The 17,671-nt window shown below is 34.5% G+C and overlaps 2 pseudogenes; both read right to left on the bottom strand.

The window, feature by feature from the left end:
* Positions 1–498: 498 nt before the first annotated feature.
* LOC100715925 (olfactory receptor 5H18-like) lies at positions 499–1,431 on the bottom strand (annotated as a pseudogene).
* A 14,859-nt stretch (positions 1,432–16,290) lies between these two features.
* LOC100717036 (olfactory receptor 5AC1-like) lies at positions 16,291–17,224 on the bottom strand (annotated as a pseudogene).
* Positions 17,225–17,671: the final 447 nt, after the last annotated feature.

Below are 17,671 nucleotides of genomic sequence, written 5' to 3'. Positions count from 1 at the left end.
AATTATGATATTTTAGTACCTAATGCATTAATAAAGCCACACAGAAAATATATCTGCTCGTGAAATATCATTTGTCTTCTAGTATATTTCATGTAACTTGATAAAATTTTATGTTGTAAAATAAAACATAATTTTAACACTTTGAGAGTTATATTTGTATCTCCATAAATCATTAAATTGTTGTATAGACTTATTTAATCAGAGAAAAAAGGAGAAGAAGGACAATTTTAATTGCAAAAATCTCTGAACACTTCCCCAAACATACACATATATAAGTAGAAATTTTCTGTAGCAACTTCTCGGCTTGGTTATTTCCTTTTTTTTTTTTTTTTTTTTTTTTAGACAGGGTCTCAAGACATAGTTCATGATGACCTGGAACTCACAGCAATCCTCTTGCCTTAGTCTCCCAATGCTGACATTAGAGGCTACTTGGCATGCAACACTATGCTCAGATAGCAGCTATATATCAAAATAGACCAGACATATTACATAGGAGATCTAAATATTTCTCTTTAACACCTTTGTCAGTGAATCTATTACTTGTTTGTTTCTCAGACTGTAGATAATTGGATTTAATACAGGGATTAGTACCATGTAAAATAGAGAATCCATCATACCTTGACCATCTGTTTGTTGAGATGCAGGGAGCACATACATGAAGAGAAGGGGGCTGTAGTATAAAGACGCAGACAAGAGATGGGCTCCACAGGTGGAGAAAGCTTTCCTTGGGCCTTTGAGAGAGTTCTTTTTTAAAATTGTAAAAACAACTAGTGTATAAGAAACAAGAATGACCACAATGGTGAATACTTGAATTGAACCAGACAAAATAAATACCATTAGAAAATTAATAGAAGGATCAGTACAGGAAATCTTAAATAATGGTATAATGTCACAATAAAAGTGATGTATTATGTTAGAATTACAGAAAGTTAATCTGAGTAAAATCCCTTTGTGAATTAAAGAATGAACAAAACCACCTACAAATGATAAAACTAACAGGCGAATACATACTCTATTGGACATAATAAGAGTAAAGGTTTGCATATGGCAATATAGTGATCATAAGCCATTGTTCCTAAAAGAAAGCGTTCTGTAGTTCCACCAAATGCAAAAGCAAAAAAACTGTATCATGCATTCAGAGAGAGACATCAACTTGCTCTTGGCTATCAAGTTGACCAGCATATTGGGAGTCACTGTAGAAGTTACTCATGCATCCACAAAGGCTAGACTGCCAAGGAATAAGTACATGGGGGTGTGAAGATGAGGGTCATTCCAGATTAGCACTATCAGACTAAGGTTCCCCACGATGGTGATGAGGTATATCACCAAGAACACTAGGAACAGGGGGACCTGCAGCCCTTGATGATCTGTAAGTCCTGTGAGAACAAATTCTGTCATCAGGGATACATTTTTCTTTTCCATGTCCTCACTGGATATTCTCTGAAATTAAATGACAGAAGTATAAAATCATCCAACAGAATGTATATACTGAATACTGGAGGATGTAAGTTGATGTAAAACCACATTATTAGAAGAACAGAGTATTTATTTTATTCCATATTACTGTAATGGATGGGAACAATTGTGCTGCAATTGAAATTGAAATAAATGCAATTATTTTAATTACACAAATATGATCAAATAATCTTTTTAAAAAGTGCTCCCCAAATTGTTAAATTTCATGTAAAGTGCCTACTCTATGTGCAGTACAACACTTGGTGTAATGATGAAGATAAATTTAAAAAATTTAAAGTTTTCAAAACATAGTCACTAACACTTATTCAAATATTTGGTATTTACATCAACATTTTGAGAATCATTTCACTTTATTAAAAATAGTTTATGAAAACTTTGTATATAGTTAAGAGAAGTAAATGATAAATTTTGATTCAATCATAAATATATTGACACTACTTGAGAATTGATTGTGTGTTTAAATGTTTCCTTATCTGATTATTATAGCAATTCGCACTAAATTTCTATAGAAAGCTTGTCAGCTTTATTTGGGAGCATTTTGTTCTCCACTATTTTTAGCAAAATAAAATGAACCAAAAATTGTATCATGACTGAGACAAATTAAAGAATAAATATCAACAATTCTACTTTTAAGTAAAACTTTTTAAGAATGAATTTTCTTCTATATAACCCCTAATAAATGAAAAATTTTAGTGTTTTATATAAGTATTACCAACTTTAGTTATATATTTACAATTTTAAAAGTATTCTCATAAACAAAACTTAAGAAACATATACTGATACTATATATGAAATTCTTTTTTTTTTTGTTACTATGGATCAAACTCATGACCTCTTGTTCACCAAACAGGTACTTATACTGCTGAGCTAAATCCCCAGCCATGATATTATTCATGAAATTAATGTTGTTATATATTAAATATTCAATGATTTATATGTGTATCCACAGATATTCAATTCTATATACATGTATTTCTATATTTTCATCTCCTTATATGTTATATTATAGTAATAGAGATATCATTATAGATATAAATATTACATTATATATATTTTAAGATCAGTAATATAAGTATGATGTATAATATGCAGTGTAGTGAAATTATTGTCACAAATGGGAAGGTAAGGGGGAAATATTATTTAATTAAAATACCTTAAAAGATCTAATTGGGAAATGTGTTTTCACAGAATGAATCTTTATATCATAATAAAAATGAATATTTCTTATACAATGCTTATTAGTACTTGAATCTTTAAACCTAGTTTAAAACACTTAATTTTCTTACTTCATCAGAACATGTAAAGTCATTATGATTGTGTTAATAAGATAATGAATCATTGACACAAAGAACAATTCCTTTTATAACTATCCTGCTCATCCATAATTCAGTCATGGAACTAAAATATAAATATCATTTATTCTTTACCATTTATTCTCCACAATTATTTTTACATTCTGCAAAAGAAATGCAAAATAATTATAAATACATGTCAAACTGTATCAATCATATACTTTTTTATAAATAGTAATTAATATTGTAAAGTAATTTTTGTTACCAATATCTTATAAGAAATTATGGTGATCTTTTTAAAATGTCAGGCTTTCAAAAGCAGCAATAATACATGACAGCTGAGGAGTGGCAAAAATACAATGAGAAAGTCTTTGCATTAGATTATTTTAAAGATTTCATCATATATGCTAAGGAAATATCATTTATATAATCCTGTGTTGAACACAAGAATCAACCAGTTGTACACTTCAGTATTTTTTACTAGGAGAAGGTGATGTGGAGAGAGCTGTAATTCCCCTAAGAATGTCTGAGGATTCCCCACAGGATGAAGTGAAAATCTTCAAGTGGGCATTGCTGATTTGAATGTGTGAAAATAAATCTAGATCATCCCATAGGGTATGATAAATTTTAGAATCATAAACATTGACTCACTGTAGGTAGCTCCAATTCTAACTATTGAAATCACACTTTATTCCACCATTTTCCATTACAAGTGACGTTACTGAGAAATTTGTATACAAAATCTGATGCTCTCAGTGCCTTGATTTTTATGGCCTTATCTGTTCTTATCATAATATAATTTTAATGATTCAAACTGTCTACCTTCCTTCCAAGATGCAGTTGAAAGTTGCCCTCTTTGTGAAAACTTCCATTTAAATTTCAGACATATGTCTAGTTTTCTCACTTTACACCAAAATCTGATGAGAAGTTTTACTAGGCAGAGAACAAGAAAAATAGCAAAATAAAGGCAGAAGATTTTGGGGGGAGGTGGCCTAGATCTGTGCTGCCTAAACTTAAGATGTCTGTGTTTTCCCTAGATAGTTTTGTTAAGATACAGATTCTTTTTTCATTTGTTCAGGGTAGAGCTCAAAAATCTTCAGTTTTAGCAAGGTAATGTTTGTGGACACTTGCCATCTGTAGGACTATTGTTCAGTCTCATCATCAGAGAACCTTGTCACTGGAGACACAAATTCTTATGAATGTTTGTCTTGCAAAGAAATAAATGAGGAGAACACAGACAAGGAGAAAAAAGTTTAACACAGATGTGGGTAGGTGGGGCCTTGTTGCAGGTGAGGGATTCTTTAACCCAACATAAAGGAAAACTATCAAAGGACCTTGGATATGTTAGCAATATATTTAAATTATCTATTGAAGTACAAAAAGAGAATACTTCCAATGAATATTTATTTAGAAAAATAAAACTTTATGATATTTAAATCTGATATCTGGCATGTAACCATCTCTAGAGTAAAAAGATGTTTTAAAAGATATATGTTGTTCCCATGATGATGGTGATTTTACTGATATGTAACATGAAATATTTGTGAATAAGGGTGGCTTCCATTCAGATTTCAAAACAAAAATTTTAAATTATTTGTATATTCTAGATATTAGTCTTTTGGCTAAGGAACAGCTGTTTAAAATTTTTCCGACTGTGCGTGTTGTCTTTTCACTCTGGTGATTTCTTTCATTGTGTAAAAGCTTTTTAATAAGAAGAGATGTCAGTTATTGATTCTTTATAGGATTTCCTATGCAGTGAAGGTTTTTTTTTCCCTTGAGGGCTTTGCTACCCCTATGTCTTCAAGACTTGTACCTATTTTATCTTCCAGAATATTTAGTGTTTCTGTGTTGATATTTAAATATATGATCTAGTTTTATTTTAGTTTAGTGTATGGTCAGAGACACAGGTCTAATTTTAGTCTTCAAAATGTAGGACACGTTTTTCTGGCACCACTTTCTAAAAAGTCGAAAAAAAGGGAACATATTTGGCCAATTTGTCAAACATAAAGTAGCTCAGTGTGTTTGGATATGTTTCTTCATCATTTAATCTGTTCTACTGATCCTCAGATATGAAATGAAAAAATCAAACCCCTCCCAAATATAAAGACCCAATTCAAAAATGGGCATCTGATATGAATAGACATTTCTCAGATAAAGAAGTAGAAACAACAAATAAATATATGAAAAAATGTTCAATATCACTCATTTGAGAGGCAAAAATTAAAACCATGCTAAGATTCCATCTCACCCTGGAAATAATTGTTACTATCAAGAAATCAACCAATAACAAATGCTGAGTGAACTGTAGAGATAAAGGAATACTTCTCCTCTATTGGTGGGGATTTAGAGTAGTTGCAACCATTGTAGAAACCAGTGTGAAGATTTATTCAAAAACTAGAAGTCCCATTTGATCCGGCTATTCCTTCTCTTGGTATCTTTTGAAAAGAGTTAAAAGCATCGTACCACTGTAATATATGTGTGTCCATATTTGCAGCAGCACAGTTTGTAATAGCTAAATTTTATTTACAGCCCAAATACCCACCAATCAATGAATGAATGAAAAAGATGTATTTTTAAATACAATTTAGTGCTACTCAGCCATAAAGAAAGAAGATCTTGGGAAATTTGTAACTAAATAGATGGGTCAAAAAACAATACTATAAGTGAAATAAATTGTACAGGGGCAAATGTCACATTGTTTCTCTGATGTAAGACAGTGAAAGTGTAAATAAGATCCAAAATGTATCATAGATATTTTGAAATAAGAATAAATTTTTCAAAAAGAAAAGGGAACTGGGGAGGAGGGAGTGGGGAAGGAAGGGTAAAGAAAAATAATGAGAAAAAAATAAAATGCAAACAAAGCTCTGTAAATAATGATGGGAAGAGAGGTTGAATGAAGAGAAGGAAAACAGGAAAAAAGAGGAATAAAGATACAATATTTGTAGGTACAAATTCACTCTGAAGAATGTGATCGTTATGTATATCTACACAACACATTATATGTATCTACACAATACCATTGTAAAAAGAAGACTGGAAAGGCCCGGCATAGAGCTCCTAAGAAGGTTTAGGAATAAAGTTGAAAGTGCACTGGAGACCCGAGGAAGTCGGAGATGTCAATAACATGAAATGCTGCCAAGAAACAGTGAGAGTGATGAGTGAAGTCACCTGAAGAAGGTGGCTCTGTGGGTTACAACCACAAAACTTACTATTGTGGAGCTGCTGACATATTGTGGACTAACACTTTATCTCTGTGTAGCTTGCAGGATAGACATGGAACTACAGGACATAATGTTTGTCCCACTGGGTTTTGGACATGCTCTGTTCCTATTGTTTTTCCCCTCCTCTACGTACTATTTGGAAAGGAAATATTTACATTGCACTATTGTACCTTAGGGTGATATAATTTGATTTTGAATTTTACAGAATATCAGCTAAGACTTTGCCTTGAGTCTCAGAGAACACTTGAAATTAACCTTTAAAATGCTAGAATATTTGATACTTTGGTGAAGGAGTTGATGTCTCGCCAGTTGTAAGCAAGATGGTTATATTTTGTAAAGTAGAATTATGAACTTGATGTTGTCTTTTTTTGGAATCAAGTATAATTTCAGATGTGTTTGTTGACAAGGGCTGGGATGTGTCAGTTTAGAGCAACAAACTGATTAGCTTTGAGTTTGACCTGAGATCTTGGTGGAGAAAACTCCTGGTTATGTCTGGGTGGGTCAAGAAGGCATAGCCTCAGCGACTGTTGGGACACACACACACACACACACACACACACACACACCACAGCACAGCACAATTTATCTGCTCTGTTTTCTGGCTGCCAAAAAGCCATGATGTTCTTTGGAGCCAGCTTACCAAAGACAAAATTTCCTGAAACCTCCTGCTCCTTAAATTTTGAGTGTCCGCTGGGAATGTAGCTCAGAGGCTGGGGATTTAGCTCAAAGGCATAAACATCATCCTTGTAAGCAGGCAGTCATGAGTTGGATCCCTGGGACTGATAAAAAAATAAAATTTAAAAAAATTCTGGATGTCAAGTGTTTTTTCTCTGAGATAGGAAGCATCTAATAAATGCCCCTCAGTCCATAAATAAAGGAAATGTGGTATATATCCACAAATAATATTATTCAAATATATAAAAGAATGAAATTATTTCACTGATACAATATGGATGGCCCTCAAAATATGTTAAATAAGACACAAGAAGGCAAACACCTCAGGATCTCACTGATATGTGGAATCTGGTAAAGTTGGGAACAGAATAATGGTTACTACAAACTAGAGAAAATAGGGACAAAATTTCATTTGACAGAGTCAGTGCTGTTGCTTGATAGGAGAAATAGGCTTTCTCTTCTTTGGCCTAGCAAGGTAAGTATAATTTACAGTAATGTATTCTATATCTCAAACAATTAGAAGAGGGAATTTGAATCTGTTCTTCATAAAGAAATGACTACAGTTTAAGGTGATGAATATACTAATCATAATTCTATGTGCGTGCTGTGATCAAAATGAAACAAAGTTCATCACATTAAGATGTTGCCATCATTCCATCTCAAATACTGCCCTTAACTTTGTACACACTTACTCTTTCCACTTTATCAAGCAATTTTGAAAATTCTGTTTTTAGTGTCTTTATGAAGTATAATATAAAAAACATGGTTAGTTCTGCTTCTAAATATCATTCGTGAAAAGGGCTTGTAAAAAAAAACATTTCAATGTGTCCAGATTTACCTCATTCACTGGATCCAACACTTTATAAATCCTGATTCTTCCCCAACTTCAAAACTGCCATGAAAGGTAAATGCTTTGAATCCATTCTATACATTGAGGTGGCCACAACAGTGTAACTAAAGACAGCCACAAAAAAGAACTCCCAGAATTGCTTTAGGAAAGAACAGTGGGATAAGTATTTTCAAAGGAATTGGGACTATTTGAGATGTATTAATGGCAGTATGTCTTTTTTAGTGTAATAATTTTTTAATTTAAAATTCACTCTGTTTTTATCATGTTGCATACAAACAAGAATTAAAATATATTGCGTCACATATTTTTGAAATTTTACGTATAAGATATTTTCTTAAATTTTAACAATAAAAAAGTTTAATATGAGGTAGACTATGACTGGAAAGATAGTGTGAAAACAATGAACTCATTTTAAAGTAGACTCAATTAACCTACTTTTCCAGAATTTTCTCAGAAAAAACTAAAACATTGTTACATGAGAAGATTCACTGAAAATTCTGCTTAAGTGTATAATAAATAATATAATATGGAGAGGTAGCTACAAGCATGACCGAAACTTGATTTATATTACATTTGATCGTTCCTTTAATTTTTTATTACTCCTTAAATTTTTATTATTATTTCCTAGTTCATTTTGCTGCTTGTCTTTGAGTATAAAGATTATGAATTGCTGCCTTTAATGTTAATAGTCTTTTCAATTAGGAGCTTTGTAACTTCGTAAAACTTTTTGGTGCATAGTAAGACATCTTTCCTAAGGGTAATGGGGATTTATTTATTTCAGCCCCTGCTATAAGCAAAAAGAAAAAAAAAAACAAGGCCATTTTCTTGTTACAGATATACTTTTCTCATTATTCATGTAAGTCGAGCCCATTTAAAAAGTGACAGAAAATGTGCTAATACTAACGAGCTCAGAGAATGGAAAAGCTCTCCGAGAGGGTTTAAGCTCCTGTGCCAGCTGCACTGCTGCCCATGCTTTGTAATTCACAGATCCACTGTCCAACCATCAGTGGCTGGAAAGATGCTGTTTGGGTGTGTGACAAATTTTGCAGATTAGTCCTAGCCTCAGACCTTAAAATATTGGAGCAAACCAGTGAAATTCTCTGCAGAAATGCTTTCCATCTTTTTTGTTCATGAACTTCAGTAAAGGCTGAATATATATCTGTAGGCTAATATAGTACTGTGTGATCTGTCTTACTCACCATGAACTTGGTGTGATCTAACACATGAAGACATAAAATTGGCCATGTACATCAAGGACTTAGAATTGGATTAAGGTATACCCTGATGACTTTAAAACATTATTTGTGTGTGTGTCTGTGAGGTTGTTTCCAGACAAGATGAGCATTTGTGTCACTAGGCAGTTGAAGTCAAGGAATATTCAAATCAAGGAAGATCTACTGTCATCGAAGTAGGTGGATATCAGTTAATAGATTGTAGGCCTGAACAAAAAAAGGCATAGAAAAGATGAATTTGCTTTCTCTTTTGAATGTAAGGTATCCATTTTCAATTGATTTCAAATATCAAAACTGAATTGTCTGCTCTTCGGACTCTGGGTCTTGTGTCAGTGAATCCTCCATATTTTCAGGTCTTGAACTTTGGACAGGGCATTCCACCATTAATTTCCCTAGTTCTTCAGTATGTAGACAGCATATTTTAGGATTTCTCAGTTTCCATATATGCATGATACAATTATCTTAATAAATCCACTTTCATACATCAGTATCTATATATCCTGTTAGTTCTCTTTTTCTGAAGTATATTAGCTATTTACAAGATGTTAGCCTAATATCTTTTTTTTTTGTCTTTTTGATGCAGGTTCTCTCTATGCAGTTCAGGCTGGCTTTGAGCTCACTTTGTAGCCTAGGCTGGTCTGGAACTCGAAATGATCCTCCTACCTCAGCCTACGAACTGCTGGCATTACAGGCATGAGCCACCATTCCTGGCAAGACTAACATCTTGATTGCAAGATTTTGTTTTCCTAAGACTATCTTTTGGTTAGTGTACATATGCTGTAAAATATTTCACATTTACTTATTCCACAAATATATATTTCCTTCCCATTTTTCTAACCATTTTGTAATTATTTCTCTTCGAGTCTTTCAACATCCTAACATAAGTCTGTGCACAATCAAATGTCATTTAGTTGGGATTTCTCCTTATGAAAAAACTGAACATCAGGCACATCACTTGAAATTTTGTCTGCTTGAGGAATCTTCCTTCATTATTGTATTTTAGGAATGTTCTGGGAGAACCCATAATATCATAGATGTTTGCTTCTGGATGATGCATGAGCATGGTGAGGAATTATCTATTTATAATTCCAAATCTTCTCTTTAATGACCAAACTAAATTGTAGGGAGATACAAAACTGTAAATGAAATATGGCATAGAGAAAGTAGTGTAACAAGAATGAGAACCATGAAAATTTTATCTACTTATTTCTGTAATATCTTTGTGTGTTCAGTATCTAGTCTGAGCAAATCACATATACACAACTTCATTATTAGTTCATTAGATTCATTAAATATTGGAGTTATGCTGTCCAACTCAACTTAATCACTCTGTGGTTGACTAACATTTAGATTATGATGGTCACGTCAACCTTTATGATAACTTGATAAATTATGGTTAAGCACTGAATTGCTACTGAGGTCACATCACAAACAAACAGCTATATCCTAAAAGTAGAGTAGACAGATTTCTGCCCCCAAATTCACAGATTTAGTCTATAATTAATCTTCAGAATCTCTCCAGAGACTCCAAACATCACTGCATACCAGAGCCACTGCAACAAACATTGGCTCTGTTGAGCCAACAGAGCACAACACCAGAAATCTGTTGCAGAGCCATCTCCTGTATATGTAAAAGTGGGTAAGAATGACACACCAAATAAATATTTGTTTCCATAATCCATAGAATAGAATAGGTTTTGAACTTCCTTTTGGGTTGTAGGAGAGGCCATAGCCAATAACTCAACTTATAGATAACATATGAAAAGATACCAAAACCTGTGCCACAACACTAGACACTTAAAATTTTCTCTAAAGTAGGAGTTCTGGGTAAGTGTATGACTACTGTTAAATGCTCTTGTTATTCAGGTTTTGGAGGTTGTTCTTGCTAACTCTTGCATGCACTTCACAGTGGGAAAGGCTTTCTGCTTACAGGCTTTCTGTTGTGAAAACAAACCTGGACAAGTTGCAGCAGAGATTTGCTTTCATCTTCATCTTCCATCTGCTTCAGAAAGTTGAACATTATCTTCCTTCTACATAAGTACCTGCTATGCCAGCTTATTAAAGTACAGACTCTAAAGAAAATGAAACAGGGCTTCTAGGAAGATGGCAAAGGGGTAAGCAGCAGAGAAAGAGTCTCTCTGAGATTTACTGTCCAGACACTGGAATACACCAAAGCAAGGAAGAGAAGAAGAAGGGAAGGATCTGAAGCTAGACTTGAACCTGACAGGGAGAGCAAATGGAGAAACTTTAGTGAAGAAGTAGAAGCAGGTGGTGGGTGATACATTTTCCCTGAATCAGGATTCACAGTGTGGGAGGAGAAGTTCTAACCTGCAGACACACAGTAGCTGCTGGCAACCCCGGAGGCCTCCATGCAGCAATACAAAGAGGCGTGGATGATGTGAACTGCACAAGCTAGTGAGTACAGTAGATTTAGCCATCTCATGGGAGTAGGCAATTGGCCAGGAGCCATCTCGAAGAGAGGCCAAAAAACTGCTGGCTCCATTCAGAAACTCCCAGCTGAGGTCAAGCCCACAGAATGCATGTTGACTGCTGCAAACTGAGTGAGTTTAATTGAAGCTTATGGCAATAAATAAGACTGAATTTCAGGTAAAATAAAAGTGTGGGCTCACTGAGATTATCCACGACCCCACCATATAGCTATTTCTCATTTACTGGGATAAATAAACATGAATCTGGACTCTGTCTCCAAATGCTGTCTACCAGTAACAGCAGAGACACACTTTAAAGAGGACTTCTCTTTGTCTCTGTCTCTGTCGCTCTCTCTCTCTCTCCCTCCCTTTCGGTTTCCCTCCCTTTCTAGTATGTATTGTTTCTTTGGATGGTTGACTGGTTGGTTGGTTTTGTTCTTCATTGTTTGATCTTATTTTTATGAGTGTGAGTGTAGTTTCTACGTGGATTTTTTTTGTGGTTGTTGTTCTGTTCTTCCTTTTATTTCTTTCTTCTTTATTTTCTTCCTATTTTCTTCATCAATTCCAAAAGTTTGCATGACCCTCTTTTGTCCTTCAGCTTTGCTTCTAAACTCTTCTACTTCTATATCTCTATTTTTGCCCTAATCCTCTTTAAGTTTTCTCCTCTGGGGATAAAATTGGCATTTTAAAGGCTTATACACTATATACAATTTTCTGGTTTGTTTTAGATGGTGAAAGTGACAAATTAACATTTACCTCACCACAATGCATTAAACTAAAATCTACATAGATTAAAGATCTAAATTTTGAAACAAAAACATTAATCTGATGGAATACAGAATAAGCAAAATGCCAATGGTATAGTCAAAGACTTAATAAGCAAAATTGCCATCTCATAGAAACTATCACAAAGTATCAAAAACTGAAATCTTGCCTTATTTAAAAGCTTTTTCAAAGTCAGAGTAACAACCAAAAGAGTAAAGAAACAATTTACAGTGTGGGGAAAAATTTTACCAGATGTTCCTCAGAAAAAGGATTGCTTTCTAAAATATACAAAAATTAAGCAAATTGTAACTTCCAAATTTAAAGACCCAATCCAAGAATGGACATCTGAGATGAACAGACATTTCTAAGGTGAAGAAGTACAAACAAATAATACAGAGCGTCCCTACCAATCATCATCTCAGTCTGGGAAGCTTATATTTGTAATCTCATGGGAAAGTTATTCAAATTCCAGAGCAATTCACAGAGAGGACAAAAAGACACTAAGACATACTCATTGTTATGGGGACCCAAGGGGTCCTAAGTCCACCCAAGATGAAGCTCCATTGGAAAAAATGCCTTGACCCATGCTCATGCCCAGATTTTACTGGTTCCTGAAGAAGAGAGTGGTGGAGAAGCAAACATGTTGGATATAGAAAAGCAGGCTACCGAGGCTCCTTGAGATTGTCAACTTAGAATTCAATATAATACAGTGTGGGGAGTCCCAAACAGAGGGAGATGAATTCTCTCATCCCAGGAGGAAACTAAGGTGAGAAGGACCAATCAAACATACACTCCTGGTGCTACTATTGGTACAGCTGAAGGTTCAGTGCTCCTGCTGCAGCACCCAAATCCAAGGGGCAGCGGCTTACCGAGCTGTCAGAAATCCCGCTGCTTCGACTCACTGGCAATGCAGTCACACCATGGTTTGGGGTCGGCAAGCCAAACAAAGAGCTGAGCTAGCAGGGAAACTACATCACCTGTGGTGAGTGACAGGAACAAAATCATTCCACAGAGAAAGGGGCTACAACAGATGACATTCTGGGATTGGACAGGACTGACAGGAATGAGGGGCAGCAGTAACTTCAGTCATCTGTTCCCTTCCTAAGCGGGATTGGTGGCATGAGCTTGGCCTGGGTCACACGACCTGGCTGAGACCCAACGGGTTATCCAAAATCAATTCCCTATGGCGGTGGTGCACACTAACACAGTGAAGGCCTCAGAAGGTGGAATGACCCAGAGGAAAAGGGCCAGCATATGCTGCCCATTTGCAATTCACTAGCACACTGCAGTGGGAAGGGTCACCTAGCCAGTGTGCTTCAGAAGAATTGTAACCAACAAAGAAAGAAACTGGGGCTTCCTGGAAGAAACAAAAAAGATGGGAAGAGGAAGCAACAAGAAAAAGTCCCCAGGTCCCAACCCTGAGAACATTGACCAGGTCAGGTAAATACAAAGGAAAATGAGGACAGCAAATGTGCAATATCAGACACATCTCCAGTGGACATAAAGAGATATCTTCAGAACCTCATAGATGAGTTCAAAAGGGAAATATTTAGCCAAAGAAAGCAAGATATAGGAAGATTAATGAGAGAAATGCTAAGCATCCCTCAAGAAGACACAGACGGAAGAATGGAGAAACTCAAGCAAAGGAGAGAACCATTTGATGAAGAGCATAAAGAAAATATAGAATACATGAAGCAGATTCAAAGAGATTACCAGGAAATTAAAAATTCTATGGAAATATGGCAAAACTGCTTGAAAGAATCTAAGGATAGATTATCCAAACTGGAGGACAGATTTGCAATGTGGGATTATGAAAGTAGAAATGTTTTAAAAATAACAAGGAAACAAGCAGTGACAATACAAAGGCTGGAAGACGACAAGAGGATCTATAATTTGAGAATAAAGAATGTGAATTAAGAAGCAGGGGTATAAACAAAGGAACTACAAAGGCTATTCACAGAAATAATTAAGGAAAACTTCCCAAATATAGGAAAAGAAAATGATATGCACATGTATGAAGCATACAGAACTCCAGCCACCTACAACCAATATAGAGCCACACCCAGGCATATAATAATCAAGATCCCAGAAATTCAATATAAGAACAGAATATTAAATCTGTTAGAGGCAAGAAACAACCTATAAAGGAAGGCCCATCAGAATCATGGCAGACTTCTGGACACAAACCATCAAGTTAAGAAGAGCCTGGAGCAAAATATTCCAAGCCCAGATTGATATACCTTGAAAATCTGTCTCTTGAAATTAATGGACAAATAAGATGCTTCCAAGACAAAGAAGAATGACTACCAGCTCCCCTGCTAACACTGTCTATCCATGGTAATACAACAGCTGAGATTTCTTTCAAAAAATCCTAATAAAATCACACACTACATATGCAATTATAAAGGGAAAAAAGGGGTTAAAATAATAAATTGCTTTGTTTATGTATCCCAGAAAAACATACTACACAATGTACATGAAAAAGTAAGTTTATTTAAATTTATACAAATAATAAAAATATTTAGTGGATTACTCTAAAGAGACAAGCATTAAATTATGAATCAAGAATAATTAAGAGAATCTGGAAATGTTAAGAAAATTAAGATTTATGTTTGCAAAATGAGTAACTTATAATTATAATTTATGTCACATAGCTGGAAATTTTCTGAAGTATAGATAAAATTTTAAAAGCAACAAACTTATTCATGCTGGGTAATTTTAAAATTTTGCTCATGTTTCTTTATTAGGGACTTGCTATAATTAATCTTTTTTATTTTAAAGAGAATAAAAACAATACAAATGATACAAGATTTCAAAACAAAATGATAGGATATTAACAGTGGTTATTATATTGCAAATTGTTGTCTGCAAAACAGTTGATCACATTATCAGATCAAAATGTACAACAGATATCATGAAAAGGAAGGAAACTGCTTAAAAGGAAACAACAATTGGGGTGGGGAAAGGAGAAAAGAAAGCAAGGAAGAAAAAAACAATATATATATATATATATATATACATACATATATATATATATATATACATATATATGATAGCTAAGACAAATGTACTATTGATTCTATTAGTTCATTGAAAGGAATAGTTAGTGTTTATATTGTTTGATCAATTTTGCAAGTCTGGAATTAATCTTAATACTATAGACAAATTGGTAGTTCCAAAAATGCATTTTTGATAGACTCATGGTAAATATTTATCATAGTCCTAAATATTTACATAAAATTTGGGTATACTTCCATAGAAACTATTAGCCTGACAAAAGCTAAAATGTCTTATACAAAATCAAAACACATACTCTCGTTTTTAAACTACTTACCTTTATCATTCTATGAATTGATTAATTCTTATCGTATGACTTCTTTTTTTGAGCTAACTATAGTGAAAAAGGCAAATTTGCTTGAGGAATATGACTGTTTTACTGGAAGAGGAGTTGAATCATTATTGTCTGTATGATGAATGCAAAATTGCTTCAATGAATTTTTAATGACTATTTCCAATTCAGGAACATCATCATTTCAAAACAAGAAAAATAAGCAATATATATGTGCACAAACATATGAAGAAAGGAAAAATTTACTAGAATTTTCAGTCTTACCTTTATATACTAGACCAGTCTTATATCTGATATAATCTTGCCTTCTGCCCAGTCAGCTCCTACTAAAACCCATAGGAATAGTAATGCCACCTCAAGGTAGATCTCTGGATAACTTCTATCACATTAAAATACTCCAAAATGTATAGATTTTTAACATCATGCTAAATAAAATAGCCCTGACACAAATATGGCCCATGATTAATTTTTATGCTCCATATCTTGTTCATTTCAGGTTCCATTTTTCTTCCTAAGATTTACCAATATGCTTTAGAACTCTTTACTTTTTCCTAACTTTTATCAATGAATGGTATATTTCTCTGCAGCAATATACTCATCCAAGAAACAGAGCTATATTTTTATTATTCCACCAGGCCTACTATGAATGGCAAATAACTAAAACACCTCATTAAAGTGCATATCCATAAAAGTAGATGGACTTATTCAAGTAACTATATGCTGAATCCTTTTAGGTATTTTCAATATTCCCATTTCTCAATAAAATGACAATTGAAAAATGAAAATTTGGAAATCCTTAGGAAATAGCTGATTCATTCTACCTAAATAGGCTGGTCATGGGTTATTTACAAACCATCTCTAGGATCTCCCCCACGGAGGCATAATACAAGCTGCATTCCCTCATGCACCTTTCATGACCTTCTGGTGAAATAATACAGTAGTAGATAACATTATGCAAGGTTTTTCCTTAGTATATAAAAAAGAAAAAGTTTGAAACATCTCTAAGAAGTATTTACTTTTCTTCTTATCCTTTTCAAGGCACCAATAATCTCTTTGTTCTTCAAACTATATACAAAAGGATTTAGTAGGGGAATTATTATTGTGTAAAATATAAAATATACCCTGTCCAGATTGTCAGTTCTTCCAGACTCTGGGCGCACATACATGAGGAACAGACTGCCATAAAACAAAGACACAGAGAGCAAGTGGGAGCTGCATGTAGACAAAGCTTTGCTTTTACCTTTCTCAGATATTTTTTTCAGGATGACAAAAAGAACATAAAAATATGAGACGATCATAGCCATAAAAGTAAGGACTTGTATAAAGGCCGAAAAGACTAAAACCAGAAATATGTTAACTGTTGAATCAGTGCAAGAAATTTTGAACAGTTGTAAAATTTCACAGTAGAAATAATCTATGATATTGGACCTGCAAAAAGTTAGTCTAGATAACAAACTCACATGAATTGCTGAATGCATAAAACCAACAAAATATGAAACACCTATAAACCGAGTTCAGAGGCTATTGGACATCACCACCTGATAAAGCAAGGGATTACATATGGCTATGAAGCGGTCCTATGCCATCATTACCAAAAGGAAACATTCCGTAGTTGCACTGGAACCAAAAATGTAAAGCTGAGTGAAACACCCAGCCAAGGACATTTGATGACTCTTAGATAAAAGTTGATAAGCATTCTCGGAGTCACAGAAGACGAAGTGCACGCATCTGCAAAAGCTAAACTGCTGAGGAAAAGTACATGGGGGTGTGAAGGTGAGGGTCCTTCCAGATGAAAACAATCAGTCCAAGGTTGCCCACCATGGTGATGAGGTAGATGACAAGAAACACTAAGAACAAGGGTACCTGTAACACTGGACAATCCGTCAGTCCCACAAGGACAAAATTGGTTACCAGAGTCTTATTGTCTTCTGCCATGTCCAAACTATCACGAAAATGAAAGGATAAGTGAGAAGCCATCACAAATGAAACATAATGAGGCAATATTTTTGTGCATCTAACATCTTCCCCAGAAATGCTTGTCATTTCACTGATATTTTAAATTATTTTACCTTTGTATACTTTTATATGCATTTAAAATTCTCCACAGTAAGTATCAAAATGATAATTCACCTGGAGGGGCATGCAAATTTAATGTGAATCTTTTTAACATGAGAGACTTTTTTTAGAACTACATACATTTCCTGCAGAGGAGGAGCTGGGCAGATCTGGGGTGCCCTCACTGGCCTCTCTGCGTGTCTGGAGGACTCTGGATATCTGTGCCCAGACTGCTGGAGTTCCCTCAGGCTTCCAGGTGCAGTGAAGGAGAGAGGTGGGTTTGAGGCTTCCACATCAGCCTCCCCATTCCCGGCTTCATTTGGAGAC

Source organism: Cavia porcellus, unplaced genomic scaffold, assembly GCF_034190915.1.
Source record: "Cavia porcellus strain 051 isolate PalLab524CR breed Dunkin Hartley unplaced genomic scaffold, mCavPor4.1 scaffold_34, whole genome shotgun sequence".
NCBI classification, from domain to species: domain Eukaryota; kingdom Metazoa; phylum Chordata; class Mammalia; order Rodentia; family Caviidae; genus Cavia; species Cavia porcellus.
The sequence above is the reverse complement of the archived record's forward strand: the minus strand, read 5'-3'. Positions and strand labels throughout refer to the sequence as shown.